Source organism: Pleurodeles waltl, chromosome 11 (genome assembly GCF_031143425.1).
Source record: "Pleurodeles waltl isolate 20211129_DDA chromosome 11, aPleWal1.hap1.20221129, whole genome shotgun sequence".
Lineage (NCBI taxonomy): Eukaryota > Metazoa > Chordata > Amphibia > Caudata > Salamandridae > Pleurodeles > Pleurodeles waltl.
In genome coordinates, this window is record NC_090450.1 from 596,476,444 (window position 1) to 596,496,161 (window position 19,718).

At 43.2% G+C, this 19,718-nt stretch overlaps 1 protein-coding gene across 2 annotated transcripts in view; it reads left to right on the plus strand.

The window, feature by feature from the left end:
* Positions 1-19,718, plus strand: part of TACR1 (tachykinin receptor 1) — a 1,875,561-nt gene that overhangs the window by 1,084,411 nt on the left and 771,432 nt on the right. The gene's annotated exons all lie outside the window — the stretch shown is intronic.

Here is a 19,718-nt window from a genome sequence, read left to right on the forward strand (position 1 = left end):
AACTTTCAAAGTGTGCTCAAACGGACTGCAAAGCTGTGATGCTGCAAGTAGACTGTACTGTGGCACTGTCCGAAAATGTGTCCAAGCATGCTGCCCCACAGTGAAACTGAAAATTCATGTCCATAGCAGACCATGGCACTACAAGTCAAGAAGTGAGGCCAAAGCAAAGTGCACAGCTGTGATGACTGACCAGACCTTTAAAAACAAAGCTGTTTTCCCATTGCTGTGAAGGTGTCAAGTCTGTGCTCTGCCCTAAAGAGTGTCTTCGTTGGTCCCATGATATCTGACCCCGCCCTACACATCCCTCCACCCAGAAGAGAGCATTAAAATGACTGGATTCCTCCAGTGATGCCTGAATCTACCCACCAGCCAAACTTAAGGACCGTGCTCGAGTGCTGATGCACTCACAGCCAGTTAGTCTTCCTTCCTTTCTATAGGAGGCAGAAGGGACAGGGCATCTGCTATGCGCCTTAAGTGGTGCAAGAAAAGGACTCACATTGGTGTGATTTGTGTTCAGGACCTAAGACAATAAAAACTGAGTGCACAAACTCTAAACAAGGGGGTTAGCACTTCATTTGTGCTTGTAGCTGCCATATCACATCTTACACCTAGATACGGGAAGGTGGGGTTAAGTAGACCTTGAACCCTGGGTAGAGAGGACATGCACCAGTGGAAATTTGTACCTGCATATTGTAATGTGTATTATTTTGAGTTTATAAAGTAGTTTCTTTTATAAAAGACATAGTGACTGATTGAGAGATTGGTGGAGGGGTTACTCCATCACAAACTTGATGGATATCCCATCCACTGTATTACAAGTTCCACTGGTTGTAATGGATTTGTAATCCAGCGGATGGGATATCCGTCACGTTTGTGATGGAGTAACCCCCTCTGCCAAACTCTAAATCAGACCTGTTAGAAATGGGCCCTCTAGTTGGCAGTAGTTTACACCCTGTCCAAGTAGAGACCCTCACTCTAGTCAGTTTAAGGGAGTCACACAGGAAGATAACCCCTGATTATGCCCTTGGTAACTTGGCTCAAGCAGTTAGGCTTATCTCAGAGTCAATGTGAAAAGTATTTGTACAAACACACACACACACACACACACAGTGATAACACCACAAATGAACACCACACCAGTTTAGAAAAATAGCCAATATTTATCTGAGTAAAACTAGACATAAACAACAAAAATCCAACATACACAATTCTAGATACACATTTTCAAAGATTAACTGTAGTATAGTGCTTAGAAAAACAATAGCTCCAACTGAGGCTATCTAACCGGCTTGACAAAGTCATTTCCAACAGTCCGGCACCACCCGCGACAGAGTGTTGCCAGCTATGGAGTTGTGTAGACCCCGGTTACAGTACCTTGGAAAAAGATGAGGAAACAAAGACGTTGCACAGAGTCAAGGAGGTGAGACGTTTTAGGTGCTGGTGCAGCACTGGTTCCTTACTGCCACCTTGGAGTTGAGACGTTGGTTCCTTACTGCTCGGCAGGAGAGATGAGGTGTTGGTTCCTTATGGTTGCATAGGAGGTGATGTGGTGTTGGCGGCGAGACGTCAGTTCTTTACAACAAGTTGGGAATGACAAATCCAGCAGGTCAAGACACAAGGCATTGACTTTGCAGTGTTGTGATCAAACCATGGGGTAGCTCTCCCCACTTTCAGCTGGTGGGACACATGTTAGACCTAACAGCCTCAGGGTGGTCTTCCCCTGACTATTTGCCTGCCTCCCTCTGTTTTTCTGAACTCATTTTTGTTAGATTTAGAACTCTGTGCACTTTGCCACTGCTGACCAGTGCTAAAGTGCTTGCGCTCTCTCCACTGAACATGGTAACATTGGTCATACCCAATTGCCATATTTAATTTACCTATAAGTCCTTAGTAAAGTGCACTAGATGTGCCCAGGGCCTGTGAATTAAATGCTAAAAGTACATGTTCTGTCTTTAACTTACATAGCACCCGGCCCTATGAGTTACCTAGGGGCTACCTTAAGGGTTATTTATATGTAAGAAAAACAGGAATTTAAGGCTTGGCAAGTAGTTTTAAATGCCAAGTCAAAGTGGCAGTAAAACTGCACGCACAGGCACTGCAATAGCAGGCCTGAGGCATGTTTGCAGGGCTACTCATGTGGGTGGCACAATCAGTGCTGCAGGCCCACTAGTAGCATTTCATTTACAAGCCTTGGCGCACACTGTGCACTGTATTAGGGACTTACTAGTAAATCAAGTATGCCAATTATGGAAAAACCAATCACCAATACATTTTAGAAACAGAGCATATGCATTTTAGCATTGGTTAGTAGTGGTAAAGTGCACAGAGTGCTAAAGCCAACAAACATATGTCAGAAAATATAGGTGGAAGAAGGCAAAACGTTTGGGTATAACCCTGCAAAAGGGGCCAGGTCCAACAAGGTCCAAAGTCTGCCTGGGAAGATTAAATATTGCACTGGTGGGTGATTGCTGAGTTCTGAATTTGATGCATCCCTACACTCTGAGAAGCCTGTGAGTGCCCGCTATCACTAGGAGTCAACTGCTGAAACGGTTGTACTTGGTCCAATTTGCAGAGCCATAGTAGGATAGATTCCAGGAAATCAGAGGAAAATGAACCCAGTGCCTACAGCTGAGGCGCAGTAGCTCCTGGTTGTCCCATAGCCTCTGGAACAGGGTCAGACAGGTGGCAAAGTCTTTTCAAAGTTGTGTAGAAAGGGAAGGTAGTAAGTAGGGATGTAGAGAGGTCGCAGAGTTTTGCCCACTCTACATTCAGCATGGAGCACGTAGTTCTGGCAAGACACCACCACCTGCCACATGGTGAGTTTTTTCTCATGTACTGCTCACAAACGTTAGGCTTATGAGGTCAAGTAATAATTTGCATCCCATGGTGCTATTTTCAGGTGCTAGAATGCCTCCTAGTGAGATTTCTCAAAGCTGACGGTCGCTGCAGGTCACAACCATTTGCATTGAGAAAGCTGCTGCTTGAGAATAACATCTACTTGTGCTGTAGAAAGAAGCCTCACCTGATGTGCTAAGTGGTACCGTTCATGCTGATTTTACAGGCACTAAAAACCAGTGCAAACAGCGTGACATGCCTGATTCTGCCCGATTCTGCCCGATTTGCAGAACTAAGTGGAATCTCGTGGAGTTTTTACATAACTCTGTGGAATTCTGTGGAGTGAAACTCTGCACGTTTCACCCACCCCTAGTAGCAGGTCACCATCTTTTGTGTGTTTTGCTCTAACAAAATGTCAAGGGGTGGATTGCTGGGTAAATTCAGACTGCAGATCAGACAGACTCCTGAAAATTGTTGAACAATTTCAGTGAGAATATCATAATTTTCCACACCACTACTTCATTGTGGTCAATATATAGTGATATATACAAATATACTTTAATGATGTTTGATGCCCATTATTTCAAGATAAACCCTCAAAACAGTCAATGTTTTTTGCAAACCAAATGGTCTGAAAGTTTGCTTACGTTGCTTTGGTTGTCCGATGCACCATTTAGTGGCAGTGCAAAATGCCTATTCACAGGGCTTTCAGAAACCCCTGCCTCCTTAATATTTGGGAGACAGTAGTCTCATTGTGACCCCTGCGAATAGTTGTGAATATGGAACAAGGCTTGCAAAGGATAGCAGACCTTCATTTCTGAATTTACATTTCCTAAATTCACAGTTCAAAGCTGTTCCTTGGGAAGAGCTTATACAATGCAAATGAGACACCTGCCCCTGGCGGATCTTCTTCCCCACAACAATGCTTGCAAATCACCTGGTTGGATACACCATGTTTTTATATTAATACCAGATACAGTGTGTACATTTTCTGTTCTAAGTGGCGGTGAGACAGTGTTGTCACAGCTAAAAGTGTTTATCTGTACCTTTATCTAGGTGCATATGGCCTCATATAAAAAATATTTTGTGCTCTTTATCCCTTTGATCAAGTAAAATCAGAGAGTTTGCAGTTGCTCAAACCCCTTTTAAAAAATTTACTCAGCCCTTTTAATGCTATGTAAAAGATTTTCGGAATCATTAAATGAGTTTAGGAAACCATAAATAATTAGTATTTGGAAGGAAAGTGTGAAGGACGTCCCTTCCAAATGAGATTCTTTATGGTATGCACGAAGATTTTGCAACTAAAACCTAGGTATAAAACACTATTATTTTACCACCACCTCAAAGAAGGTGGTAACCCAATGTGCAAATGGGAAGGTGGTCCCTGGGGACCCTATCCCTTTTCGAAATGTGGACACAAACATATTTTAGAAGTAGAAAGTGGTCCATTAGACAATTGCCTGCTTCTAAAATGTTTGTGCGTGTTTTAATTTTTTTAATGCATCCTGTTTTTCTTTTAGGAATACTGGCTGCATTTAGAATAAAATATTGCTTTATTTAAAAGCAATCACAGACATGGTGGTCTTCTGGCACCATTAGGACATTATGCCTGTGATTGTAGCTAATCATAGGAGGTTATGGTTTTTAACATACATCATTAATATTTATGAGATAGGATGAATTGCAACCCACTATAATTTGTCCGTTTGTGAATGGACCTAGAAATATATATTTTGGTTTGCAAAATACAAATGCATTCAGTAACATTTGGTATGCAAATTGTGACTACCTTTACCAAATCTATTTTAGTTCATGTGGCCTTTAATTAGGTTTTAATTGTGCTAAACAATTAGATTAAGCTCTCAGAATTATTAATTTTATGAGGTGGAAGATGTTCAATTAAATAGAGTTTGACACAACTAATTCATTAAAATGCCTGTAACAAACTTGATTTAAACCAATTTCAAGGCACTGTTGCTTCTCTAACACTGTACTGAACTGTTCAGACATAGAAATACTACGCCTGTTGTTTTGCCATGCTTCCCTTCCAAAACATCCAGTTTTCAAGTACACTGAATCATAATGCAAGAAGCAGCTGGATATCGTTTAAAGTTCTTAGAAGAAAGTGCATTTAAGGGATTGAGCCCTTGATTAATCTGAAATATTTACTGACATTTTCATGAGTTTCAAACTGATCACATTGCAGCAACTGGAATCTGCTATTCAGCTTTGTGAGTCGGGCTCGCCCACCAAAACCAGCTCTCCATCAATTTTCAGTAAAGCCATTGACATCATAAATTCCATTTTGAAGTCCGTTTCAAAGCTGTTATTAACCTTGACTTCAGTGCCTGACACATGGACGTTGGCAGTTAAAGAAGCCGTATTTGGACCCCAGGCTCCTGACCAAGTTCAGATCTATTTCCTTGCTTCCTGTACCAGCCAAAACTGTGGAAAAACTAGATAACTCTCAGTTATCTGAACATTTGGAGAGATTCAAGCTTCTAAACTCCCTCAAATCTGGATTCAGACCATGTCACTCCACAGAGTCAGCTCTTCTTGAAGTTTCTGAAAGCATGGAGATCACTCTTGATGTGGCAATAATGGCATTCTCATTCTTCTTGATTTGTCGGCACCATTTAACACCTTGTCCGATATCTTATTACAGCTTGTTGCCGATATTGAAATCTGTGGCCATGCTTAGGCACTGTTACAATATTTTATTGCAGACAAGAGGGAGGCAGTCATGATTGGTCTTTTTATTTCAGGGGAAAGGTGCTGAAGTATGGGGCCCTGCCCCAGGCTCATCTCTCAGCCCTACATTGTTCAATGTTTACATGTTCCTGCTGGTTTCTCTCATTATATTGTTTGGCTTGACCACTGCTTCATATGCTGATACATTATTAATCCTTTCCCTAGATAATTCCTTCAGCTCCGAATTAAACTTCAAGATCTGTATTAGTCAAGTCATCTTTTGTATGAAGTGTAATCACCTGAAGTGTAACACGGAGAAAACTGAAATCCTCTGCTTGTTCTCCCTCCATGGTCTGGTGGTCAGATGGCCTAGACAGCAGGCCACCTCCCCTGGATCTAATATGGAATATAGGGGTTAAATATGACAGTAATGTATTGTTTCATCATCAAGTCAGAGCAGAGTCAGGAATTCGTTTTTCTCTCATCAAATCTCTCACAAATGTCCTTAGGTTTCTTCCTTTGTTAGCCAGGAAGGCTGTAGAGCATGCCTGTATTTCTTCTAGAATTGATTATTGTAACAGTTTCTATCTGGGTATTTCCAAATACCTAATCAACAAACTGAGGGTTATGCAAAATCCTGCTGACCGACTGGTGCTCAGACTCCCACATAAGAGTTTGACATTCGACTGCCGAAGAGTACTCCATTGGCTTCCGGTAAAAAAACAAATCTTGTTTAAATCTCTAACTACTGACTTCCGGGTATTCCTTCGAACTGACCCTCAATATTTCTCAAACCATTTCACACATTACGCATTCCCAATTTCGGGTTGGCGATCAGAGGTGGAAGATCTTTTTCTTTTCTAGTAGCTAAAGCCTAGAATCAGCTTTCTCTTTCCCTGTGACAAGTTAGAAATGAGGCCATTTCAGAACGCATTTTAAGACCTGGCTATTTTCCCTGCCACTGAAGTCCCCTTCCCCCCCCTCCCACACTTTATGGGATTGCCTCCTCTTTCCTTTTAAGCAGTGGAGGTGGGGTTGTACTTGCAGTCTTGGATTAATGCCAGGATGCCCCATTGGAGTAACAGTGCACTTAACAAATATCCCTTTCAGCTATTTTGGTGTCTGAAAACCGGTTTAGAACCTTCAAAGATATAGCAATGTATACAAATCAGGTCTTTCTTTGTAACCGCCTCCCTACCCTTCAGGACCATACAGGATCATAGTTCATATCTACATTTATATTTGAGGATTTATAAACTTCTGCATCAGCTAGCCCAACCTCAGAGAGCTTGGCTCATGCCAGGATGTTTTTTTAGCATCAGGAAAAATCTGAAAACTCCACATCAGTATGAGATTTTATAGTATGGCTTTTCTCAGTTCTAGCTTTTGGGAACTCCATAGTTTTATTCCTCGATCACTCAGGGAGTGGCCTTGTACTTGAGCCTTCTAATGCCAAATTAATAAATATAAATAGCCATCAGAACTCTTAGCCTAAGAGTGGCCTAAGCTCTGAGAAAGGTTTTGCTGTGATAGACGCCTTTATCCATATTTTTTCCTGTGGATCATTGCCAAAACTTTTAACGTCACTCTGGAACACACTGGAAGTCAATGAAATAGAGGCATGTGGAGTGCCATATTGTCCTACATTTTCTGCCTGTCTTTGGAAGTAAAAGGTGGTATTGGTTAGGTTTCCTATGTACCATGAGTTGCAATATAACAGTCCAGTTGCAATCATAGTTTGAATCAGGGTCATCCTAAGTTTATTGTTAAAAAAAAAGAATGCTACTTTCAATTGTCAGAAGACTTTATCTACCTACTTTAACCACTGTCACAATTGGGTGATTTATTGACTAACCATGATTAAGCCAGAGCTTCAAGTGAGTTATTTTTTCAAACACCCGGTCCTCTGTTATGACGCCTAAAAAGTGAAGTCCCTCAAGGGTCTTCACACCAAATTTTAGCAATTTAATCTTAGACCTATTCATCACAAACATACCATCCTGCCTCTATCGAAGAAAGCCTGTGATCTTATTTTAGATCCCTCTTCACTTTCTCACCCAATACGGTTAAATCACCGTACATTGGAAAATCCATCTTGTACTTGCATAGAAACCTATAGAACCATTGCATTTGGATGTTTATTTATGGTGGAGGCAAGCTAGATCTTTATGGAAGTCTAGATACCGCAGTGAAATTTCTTCTTGTAAGGAAGGAATGCATCCAGTCTTTAACATGCAATGACCTCCAGGTGATTAAACAACAGAGTGTAATCAATTCCTCAACTGCAAGTGCTTAATCAGTTCTTAACCTAAACCGTTGTCTTGTCAGTTCTGTTATTACTCCCTTGTTCCACGCCATATAGGTCACATGTAACCTTTCCTGTTGGTTCATCAAGTTTAGACACTTTGCCATGCATCTTATGCATCATTAATTTCTTTTCTATAATCATCTATTACATTCATGTTAGGCACAATGTCCAATTTTGTGCTTTTTCCACTCCCTTATTGGTTCGGAATAATATTCTAACTTGAGTGTACTACATTAGGATATCAGTGATATTCAATGTATTGTGTATTTCTTCCTAGTCTTCTAACTTCATCAAAGAATGATATCAGTCTAAGTCCTCTTTGGGTACATTGCACTGTCATTAAACACGGAAAACAGTTCTAACACTGAGACACAATGGTTACTGTCTTTGCTGCCAGTTTTAGTAGAATATGAAGAGCACCTCAGCTTGCCATAGTATCTCCATTTCACCCATCGTGCTACCAACATAATGTAAAGTTTGAAATAAAATGTAATCTCAAAGTTTGTACTATGTGATTAGACAGGTAATTTAGCTCATCTGTTTCCAAATATGCTGCACAATGTGCCTTTCCATCACAGAGGGTAGGATATTCGGAGAACCATTGTATTTGGGCACACTGGAGAAGCTCCCAACGTGACACAGAAGAAGCATGTTAGTGTTGCTTCCACTAAACTCCTTATAGCGATGTGTGTTTCATTCACCCACAGCACTGTCTTTGAAATACAAAGAAAGCATATGCCCAGATTTGGCTCAGTGCTCACTGTACCAGTCTATTCAAGCTAGCCTGGCTGATGAGGGGTGATACCTCAAAACCGGTCCCAGGGTGCTTGTGTCTAGTCCAGGGAAGACTTGGCCTGGCAGTTCAGGCTGGAGTGTTCCCTCTGAAAGAAGGGTCAAGACTGATTTGCATATGGCTGGGTCCAAAGTGCGGTGGTGTGGTGAGCAAGAAAACAATGGATTGAACCCAGATCTGTGAAAGGGGGTGAATGTGTGCATTGTTCACCATTCCGTCCATCATCTGTTCTTTTTGCATTTGTCGACCCTAAGTGGGAAGGGTATGCCCAGACATAGGTTACATACTCACTGTGCCACTGGATTCAAGCCTGGCTGATGAGTGGTGATATCCAGAATTCGGTCCCAGGGTGCTTGTTTCTGGTCCGTGGAGGTCCAGGCCTGGCAATTCAGGCTGGACTGTTCCCATGGGAGCAGGGTCAAGAATATTTTGCATAGGGCTGGGTCCAGACTGGATTGGTGTGGTTAGCAAATGTTTACGGACTAAACCAAGATCTGTGACTGAGGGTGAAGGTTTGCATTGCTCAGCATTCCTTCCATCATCTTTTTTTTTTTGCTTTTGTCGCTCTCAGCGGGAAGGGTGTACTCAGATGTGAATCCCATGTTCACTCCGTCACTGAACTCAAGCTAACCTCGCTGTTGAGGGGTGATTCCCTCAAACTGGTCCCAAGGTGCTTGTTTCCAGTCCAGGTAGGACCTGGCTTAGCAGTTTGGGCTGGACTTATCTCATGGGGAGCAGGGTCAAGACTGATTTGCAAATGGCTGGGTCCAAACTAGGGTGGTGTGATGAGCAAAAAAATGATGGATGAAACCCAGATCTGTGACTGGGGTGAATGCTTGCATTGTTCAGCATTCTGTCCATCATCTGTTCTCTTTGCTTTGGAAAACGAAAGAGCAGATATCTTACCTGGGTTAAGGCCTCAAACTAGATTCCATTGCCAAAAACCCTTAGTATCTCTTTATACCATGAGAGCCGCATCTCAGGCTTATTAGAACTGTATTGTACTGCACAATGGGTAGAACACTTACAGGTGATTACTGCACAGTGTGTGGTTAGGTTGACCACCTCCCTCTACTGTTTCCATTTGTGGGCTTTTGTGTGATAGCTTAATTCATTCTGGATGTTGAGTCTTGCTTTGCTTTGATTAAATTAACTAGACTGGCATACCTGACATCAATGATTAGTAGGTGAAAATATCAGGAATGGAGACAGTGTTTGTAATACTATGGAGTGTAGTGGTCATCCTATGTGTGCTGGATCTATGTTGCCATCTCTAAATTCTCAGAGATGTCTGAGATTGTTTTGTCAATGTTGGCCAGATCACAGACCCCGTCAGATGGCTCATGCAAAAGAGGGGTGAAAATCCCTCAGCACAGAGTGTGCCTGTCCAGCGTCTCCAGTCACATTTGGTGTTCAGCTATGACTATAAAGTCCACTAATCACAAACATTGAAAATCACCTGTACTCTACTACACCACTCAGTGGATAAATAAATCGCCAGTTTCATCTGCCTTCTTTTTGAAAAATAGTGTGTGTGATGCAATGTGCAGCACAGACCTTCAAAAGGAGTTTCATAAACCTTGGGACTGCGGTTGAAAAAACATTAAAAGCAGAAAACATATTTTGAATTTTCAGGTTGAATAAGAACATATAGGCCCATATTTATACTTATTTAGCTCCGCATTTGCGTCACTTTTTGATGCAAAAGCATTGCAAACGTACAGAATACAATTATATTTTCTTAGTTTACGCTGCTTTTGCATAAATAAATGACGCAAATGCAGTGTTAAAAAAGTATGGGCCTTTGTCTCATCTTAGCTGATTAGCACTGGAACTTGGGGTATGAAAACAATCAATGCAGTCAGTCCTCGTATAAGAAGAAATTAGCTACCATTTAGTAGTGAAGAGCAAGGGACAATTGTCAAAGGCTCTCGAATGCAGACCTCTTGAGTGATTGCCTTGCCAAGAAGACTGTCCTATCTTGAGGGCTATAAATTGCTTGTCAAAATAAGATTAACATCAGAGTCGCTTTGAGGACAGGTCTTTTCATATTGTTTGGATTTCCATCGTTCTGTTCAGTTCTTCGAATCCACAAAGCAGACACCAGAAATTTTAGAGAGAATTTCAATTTCATAGAAATAAGTTACAAGTCAATCATATCTTAAAGTAATGTATACTTCAATAAAGAATCCGGTAAGGTCGAAATTGAATTACATCAACACATTTTCCTAATTAAATATTCCAGGATAGCTGATAACAGTATATTTGATATAGTAAAGGTTACATCCCAAATTAAAATTTATAAATATAGAATGAAATATAAACATCATATCAAGAAACTCAGGCATAACGCACTAAATTAGTGTCGTCAGGTACCCAGAATTCTTGAATCTTACACAAAACACACGATTATACCGATCTAAACCATTATTTTCAATGTTTGATGCTTATGCTGAACACCAAACAAAATGCAATATATATTGCAATCGACTTTCTATAGACTGAAAACTATAAATTAAATGTTGAAATCCTTATGTTATGTTACACAAGCTTCAGTATCCCCTGTTAAAATACACGTTTGCATAGTTAATTAAAAGTAGGCATTTACGGATTTAAATCAATATTCCATCTGTTGAGGCTGTCCTTACAGCGACATTAGTCACTGGACTCATGACCTGACCCTGACATTTTGACCGAGTAGCCTGTAGTTCACCTGAACTCTGAGAAAAATGGTAATTCAACACCAAGTGAATGATTTGCGTGGAATGCAATGTTTTAATTTCGTAATTTAATATTTGCAATGTATTTTTTTACCTCTGCATTTTCCCACTTTATCCAATCCAATTGACTTTTTTGTTGCATTGCTCTCCTCTGGTTTACGGATTACATTTGTGCTTTTGAAATAATATTTATTCACTTTCTGTCTACGAACCCAGGAAAGTCCCCTGCTGTTTCCTTCCAAGGAATCATTTTTTTTGTATTAAGTCGTTTCAGTGGACACGACAAAGAGGGTACTTTAAAAGTGTAATTTAAATTATGTTTTCTATCATTACTTTCGGCCATGTTGCAAATGTAGGCAAGTCTCCTTTATGAATCTTTGTATTATTCTCTATTTGTGTGGGTTTATGCATAATGCAGATTTTTCATATTGCTCACTTCTATTAAGAAATACACAAATTATTCACATCTTTCATATTTCATGCGTTCATCTATTCCTAAAATTGGGGCATTCAACCCACATTTGTGTCAGACAAATGTTTATTGCCCCTAGCTACTTCATTGAAAGTAATTGGTGAGAGTTGCAGCATATTTACTAAAAGTTCACGCAACACAGCGCAGCAAGCAAAGTTGCTGCGCTGTGTTGGATGAACATAAGATAGCTGAATAGAAGAGAGCTGAAGATATACTCTTCAGCTCTCTACCTGGGTTGGTGCACTCAAGGCTGTCTGGTGCCAAAGAAGGCACCCTGGCATCATGCGCCAACGCATCTTACAATCCTAACAGGCAATATCCTCTGTCTATGAATGATGCAGAATGCATCACTCATAGAAAGAGGAAGTAAAGAAGAAAAGTGAACATATTTCACCTAGTTATGCGTCCCTGTGGTAGGTGCACCATTTTGCTACAATCAAGGTTTACTACCTTTAGTAAATCTGGGCTTGCTTCAAATTCCAGGGATGAATGCATGCACACACCCAATCTCTACTGATGGAAACGCCTACCACAATGAAATGTAATGCAACACAGTGCAAACCAATGTGTTGCATTAAATTTCTTTGCAAAGTTACACAAACCGGCACAAGGCAAAGTTTACAAGGCCTTGGATGGCCTTGTAAATATCACTTAAAACTTGTGTTGCCTTAGGATGACTTGTGTCATCCAAGGGCAAAGCAAGTCCTTCATAAATATGAGTACCATAGCTTAAGTGTGCCAGTTATGCTAGTGCAGTATATTTTCATGCTTCCACCACAGTACAGTGTCCACAGTTTCCGATTTGGAGGGTTGCAGTTATAATTAAGGTTCCTCTGGGATCTGTGCTCCTAAACCAAGATAACACCAAGACTGTTGGCACACTGGTCTCCATCCATTCGTGGATTGATCAATTATCATCACAAATGCTCTGTGTCACAGGTGGTGTGCAGAACATAGGTCCACCATAGTCAGAATCATCTGCCACTCTTAAGAATTCCTTTAGAAATGGGTGTCTATCCAAGATGTGTGGGTTTCGAAATAACCAAGAAAATATTCATCCTAGACAATTATATTCAAATGTTGTTTGGATTTTGTTTCTTAGACCCTTAGAGGGTCTGGATCCGTAACTAATTTTGTGAATTAATAACAGAGAGTTGTACGATTTGAGGTATGTTGTACAGGTTTGAGGTAATGCACACATGCTACACACTACTGCATAAAGATACACCGAATAAAAATACATGTTTTGAGTAAATAACAGTGTAGTTTTGGGGGAAATTATGGTGATCAGCAGCTGTTTTAGAAAGCAAAAGTGTGAACGGTTAGCTTTGGACTACTCCTGAAATAAGTATCCCACTTTAGCCGACTTGTGTACATTTTTAAATGAAGAAACTATGCTGGACGAGTGAGTCACCAAATGTATTAGCAACAGCAACAAATCGTTTCTATGAAAAGTACAATGTATCCAATACTGAAGATTACACATTGGCCACTCATTTACAGACCTGTAAAAGAACGAAAGCTTTTCCAGCACTTATATTTTGAAGAGATATTAAGCAGAGAACATCTTAATGTCATACACCAAATGATTTGCATGTTCAAAGTAATTAGCCACAAGCAGGTCATTGTTTATTAATTAATTATTACTGGTTTTTTTTATCTCAAATCTTTTTATTAAATTTTACATGTAAGACATAACACAGGGCGGGAAATCAGGCAAGCTCAAATATACATGGCATTCCGCATGAAAGAATCCTACAGCACCTACAACATTGTATTAAATAATTGCGTACCTTCATAAAAGGCTCATTCCTCAAATATTATTAATAACGTTTTATTTCCAAGTGCACACATTGAACTTTTATTGTTTCGCCTGTGTACTGGTTTTTACATTCTTTTCTTTAGAACTGGAAACATTATTTGAAAGGTGGTAGATGATGCCTGGCTCGAAAGATGATGTCTTATGCCATTGGTTCTTTCTGTAACTATTAAGTTTACATTGTGAAACAACATTTAGAAGGGTGTGCACGGCTATTGTTACAACTTATTTGATTTCATGTCTCACTAAAGTGCTTGTAAAATGGGTGCCCCGAAATGTCAGGATATTTTGGTAAACATATTTGTAATACATCTCAGTTGGTCAATATGGAAATGCTGTGTGTCCAATTGCTGCCTCTTATTCTTTCCGTGCTACTAATCTCACTTTTAGAGTGAAGGAAGACGTTCATTATTTTAAGATTACTATGGCTCATATGAGCCAGCAACTTCTTTTCGATACTTGGCACTCAGAAATGTTAAGGGATCGATCCAGCAAACTGCTGATGCAGGGAACGTCCTCCAAGTTTACAGAGCCCTAACCAAGACATATTGAGCTTGTTAACACAACAGCACCATTATTCTACCACGTCGAAGTGCTCCTGAAAAATCCCATGGAAGGATAACATTTGGTGTCTACCTTGAAAGCTAATTGTGATCTAATATACCAGAGTCATGATTAGGGGTCAACAAATAAAAACAGAGAACCCCAAAAGGTGCACCCTGGAGAAATTAAAAAAAAAAAATGTACTTCACAAGTAAACCTAAATTGGTTAAGAACAAAAAAGTAACAGCCTCAGAAATGTAAAGTGATACCTTTACTGATATTGAGCACACAATTAACAGCTGTCTGTATTTTTTGAAACATTATTTAAACAATGTAACACCACTTCTATGATTGTATTTTGATGTCATTAATATTTTCAAACCCTTGAAAACATTTGATTGCAAGGCAAAAGTGTGTTATGTTTACGAGATAAAATAGGGGAACAATCACGTATTTCTTTCACACTGCGAAACGTTTAGAAAGACAATAAAAGCATAACGAAGAAATAAAAATGTATACACATAAAATAGATTGCGCTGCATGTTAGACTAACAAGAAATTGGAAAACAATAAAAAATTGTGAGCAGTATATTATTGGAAGGAAATCTAATTACACAATGACCTAAGATTAATTCCCCAAGTTATTGTGCTCTGGGAAGCTATTATCTACCAATAGTTTACCCTATTTCATGTAGAATTTCAGATGACCGTTTAAACCTTGCTAATATTTAAAATCAAAGCAGTACAGATTGTTACAAATACTTGCATTGGAACACAGTAAAATGCTATGGGCCTGATTTGTTTTTGTCGGACAGCTAGTCCTCTGCCAAGGTGACGGAGTATATTATCACCCTGACGGAGGTGCTGCCCACAAAACTTTTAAAATGCCCACTGGTCTGACAGACATTTCAAGCATTGACATGAACCGCCATCAAAGTGGTTCCTGGCAATGTATTGTACATTTTCAGTGACTACGTCAAACATTACAGAGCAGTGCATCAAAGTTCCAATTTTTTTTTTATTTTCAAAAAGAAAATTCCCTGGTGGGATTTACTTTAAAAAAAAAAAAACAATGCCCCCATGGTCGGAGGACTTTCCTCCCAAGAGATGGGAGCACTTTTCGATGCCCCTTTACCGCAAGGATTTTCATGGCAGTGATGGGCATTGAAAAAGGCTTTGGCCCTCATTACGACTTTGGCGGTCAGCGTACCGCTGCGGTGGAGTTGGCAGCCACACCGCCGCGGGCCCAGCGGTGAAGACCGCCATATTACAAGTCCTGGAAAGGTACCTGCAGAACATAGCCAGGTCACCATTCGGCCCACCACATTGGAAGTGCTGGCCCGCCAGGCGCAGCCTTCTCCAGCCTGACGGTCAGGCAGCATCCCATGACCATATTACGAGGTTGCACAGCGCCAGGATTTCTGAGGCAGAAACACCGCCACCTAAAGCCTGGCAGAAATGAACAATGTGAAGGTAACACCCATCTTCAGGAACACAGGCACGTCCGCATGTGCCATGACATGCAAATTGCAACTCTTTCCAATCCTCTACTTGTCCCTGCAACTCCTGGACCAGCGACAGCAATCACAACACCAACTGTAAATACACCAGACTAGCACACACTGGCGGGAACGAGGGACCGAAGTTAGTACACACACACACACACACACAACACACACACACATGACATGGGAAGGCATATCCACACACACACATGCAAACAATCACCTGTACCAACACACACACACACCAACACCCACCAAAACCACACATACATGGTGAATGAAAGCCAGGACTAGATAGGTAACAACGTCATCACCGGTGTAGTGTCGCACGAGAACCATAAATTGCAAAAATGTGCAACAACAAATGTACATACAGGCACAAGTGCCAGTCAAAAATCCATAGTGCCCGAGCACACTGGGCACACGATGACGCCCCAACTTGACTCCTGACTGCTAAGTGCAGACCTCCACCGGGCAGGCGCATCAATGGGGAATGCAGGCACCTCAGGGATGAGGCGGAGTGGGGGTGGGGATCCTTTTTTCTTGGAGCGGGGTCATTCTGTCTGGGCCTGGAGAGGGGGCCCTCTAGGGTGGCCCTTAGATTGGGGTTCCCTGTGCTTGCCCTTGGATGGAAGGCTTAGCAAGGGGGGTTTGGGCTTGCACTTGCAAGGGGGGGGCTTAGCAAGGGGTGTTGGTATGGGCTTAGCCTTGGAAGTAGAAGTAGAAGGAGTGGGCTTGGCCTGGAAAGATGACAGAGTGGGCTTGGGTTTGGATTTGGCAGCAGGAGAAGTGGATGTGACAGGGGCAGAAGTGGTAGGTGGTGGAGGGGCATGGGCAGAAGCAGTGGCAGGCTGGGATGGAGAAGGCTGGGGCAGAGTAAGGGTAGCAGGGCGCTTGGGGGAACAGGACTGGGTCATTGGTGGGGAACAGGGAAAACTCTTGTAGGAAACGTTTTTTGGGAACACATGGGAGGTCATTGGAAAGACGTTTGGGAGTGATTATGGTTGTGAGCTGTGTACGTGGATGTGCCATGGGTGTAGGTGAATGGGTGGATGAAATGTATGTGCTGAGGTTATGTTAGGTGGGTGAGTGTGCATGTTTTGATGTACTGGGAGGAGCTGAGGAAGAGAGGCAGGGAGATGGCAGGGGGAAGTGTGAGTGTATGTTGGGGTGGTGTCTGCAGGTAGGGTGGATGTGCTGCATGTGGGGCTGTTGATAGCTGTGGTGTCTGCACCAGTGGTGTATGGGGTGCATGAATCGGGGTCAAAAGATGTGGTGACGGTGGCAGTGCGGGCACATATGGCAGGAACAATGACTGATGTGATGCTGACTGTAGATGTGAGTTTTGTGTCGACTGTGTGGGGGGAGGTGGTTGTGGAGCCAGTGCAGGGCCTGGATGTTGACATGTCTGCATGTGTGTGTTGAGTGTTTGCAAGGCAGTGGTGGCATTTGTGGTGCCTATGTTTGTCCTTGCATACCGTGTCTGTTGATGTGGATGCATGTGGGTCAGTACGTGTGCCTTGGAGGGGGGAGGGGAGAGGGATGTGAGATTTGGAACAGGTAGCTGGAGAGGGGGGTGGAAGAAGGGATACTGGCTGCCGTCAACGAGGAGGCCAGAGCCTGAAACAACCTCTATAGGCCAGACAAAGCACTGTGAATGCCTTCCAGGAACGCATTGCACTGTTGCATCTGGGATTCACAATAGTTGTCTACCCCACATAGATTGACCTCAGGAAGTCAATAGCCTCCTCATTGAGGGCAGCAGGGCTGACTGGGACATGGGCAGAGGTGCCTGTGGCGAAGGAGATGCCCACCCTCTTCGGTGAGCGGGCATGGACAACTGGGTGGGGAGCTATAGGGAGGGCAGTGCTGGTTTGGGGTGGTGGACAAGGATGGTGCTAGGGTGGTCCCCGATGGGTCCACCACTGCCAGGTCGCCACCATCAGAGGAGGAATCTGAAAATTTAGTGGTTGATATGGTCTCCCTGTGGCACTCCCCTCGCCCTCCATCCCACTGGTCCCCTCGGCTCCGCTGGTGTCAGCCTCCTGGGCCCGTGGGCTGCAAATTCCCCACTCACCGGTGCCCCTTCTTCTTTGGCAGATGATGCTGATGCACACAAATACAGAGGAGGACAGGGAGGGAGGGAGAGAAAGAGAGACAGGGTGCAATCGTCAATGCCAGCACAACGTCACACAGGGTAGGGCATCAGCATTTGATGCCATGACATTATACATTATGCCCACCTCTGAACATCCTACTACTTTGGGACACCATAGGGGAAACTGCAACAATGCACATGTCAACTGCTGATGGTCTGACTGAGGCATATCTCTATATATCACTATATGAGGAGTGTCATCCCCACCACACCTGTCCAGTACCTGCCTACTACCCATGGCCATGCAAAGAACTGGACAACCAAGAGGATTCTGCACAGACTATTGTCAAGAAGCACTGTCACCACTTTGTACACCCACTCCAGCATACATGCAGTGCCTGCCAGCTGATTGAGGTCATGGATACACCCCTGGCACTGTTGTTAGTCAAGACCAATCACAATGCCCGACACCCAAACAGGAGTCTGCCCCGCTACCACTGACTTCATGGCATTACTTACTCCTGTGATGTCAGTCCTGCCCAGATGGACACAATCCATGGTGGACATCAGTGTACCTAGCATCCATGCCACAGCTACCCAATGGTGCCCCCCCAGAGCCACCATGTCAACAAATGTCACAAGTGATAGTGAGTAGTCACCCCCATGTGGCTGCTGTGCTGCCCTCAAGCACCCTTCCACCTCAGGGTAGGCCACTGCCAATATGCTGGCCATTAGGGGGGGGTCAGGGTCCAACGGGCAACTCTCCCTCGTTGGGAGGATGTCCTCAGCTGGGCCTCCACGGTCTTCCAGGCCCAGCATCTCAGGTCCTCCAACAGCTGCTCTGCCGGGCATGGACCCCCAGTATTTGCTCTTGCTTGGCAATGGCACGCCAAATCCCCTTCTTCTGATGGGTACTGAACTGCATGGGTGACACAGACAGAAGAACACTGTCATGTAGGGTGGCAACAATTGGACAGTAGTGAACAGCACATATCACACTTCCACACCCATACGTCATCAGCCAACGTAGCCCTCGGTCCCTCACCCACGTCCATGCTCCATTCACACTGCCACATACCAAGGCCCTCATCCCCATGTGCACAACTCACATACAGGACAATGACAATGGACTCACATGGTGCTCCTGTGCCCCATACAACTGTCCATACAGGGGCAGGACCCCATCCACAAGCTGCTCCAACTCCTCCTTGGTGAAGGCTGGGGCCCTGTCTCCTGCTGGACACGGCATCTTGGCTACCAGAGTCAGTACACAGCAGCACACACAGTGGAGGTCTTTAGTGCACAAGGTTCAGGAGTCAAGTGAGCATGAGCACATGAAATGGCGGTCACGACTGCTGCGGACATCACTGTCACCGCCGGCGGCGATCACTATTGGCTCCTCCCTCCCATTGGCAACAGTGTGATCCAATAGTGAGTAGCACGGTGGTCGTGACCACCTACTGCCATGACATGTTACACCGGTGGGTTGATCTCACTTCCCCTGTCCCATGCATGCAGACAGGCGGCACCTATTTCACATTTAGAATGTGCGATGTGTGTGAATGCATGTGTTAGTGCATCATACGTCTATTCTGCATGACATGTTAACACCTCTCCCCTGTTCCTAGGTACTATGCATGGTTGAGGATGAGGAATGCGCCGGTGTACCGACCCCTAGTAGACCTCGCCACCCTGGAGGAGTGTCACATCATCCAGACCTATCGCCTGAACCAAGTGACCATAGTGGAACCAGTGGCCCAGTTGGAGCCAGATCTGTTGCCTGTCATACGCAATCCCACTGCCATCCCTCCCACAGTGCAGGTGTTGTCATTCCTCCACTACCTTGCCTTAGGCTCCTTCCAGGTCACAGTGGGCCTCACAAGTAGGATGTCACAGCCCATGTTCAGCAACGTCCTGAGGGATGCACTGTGTGC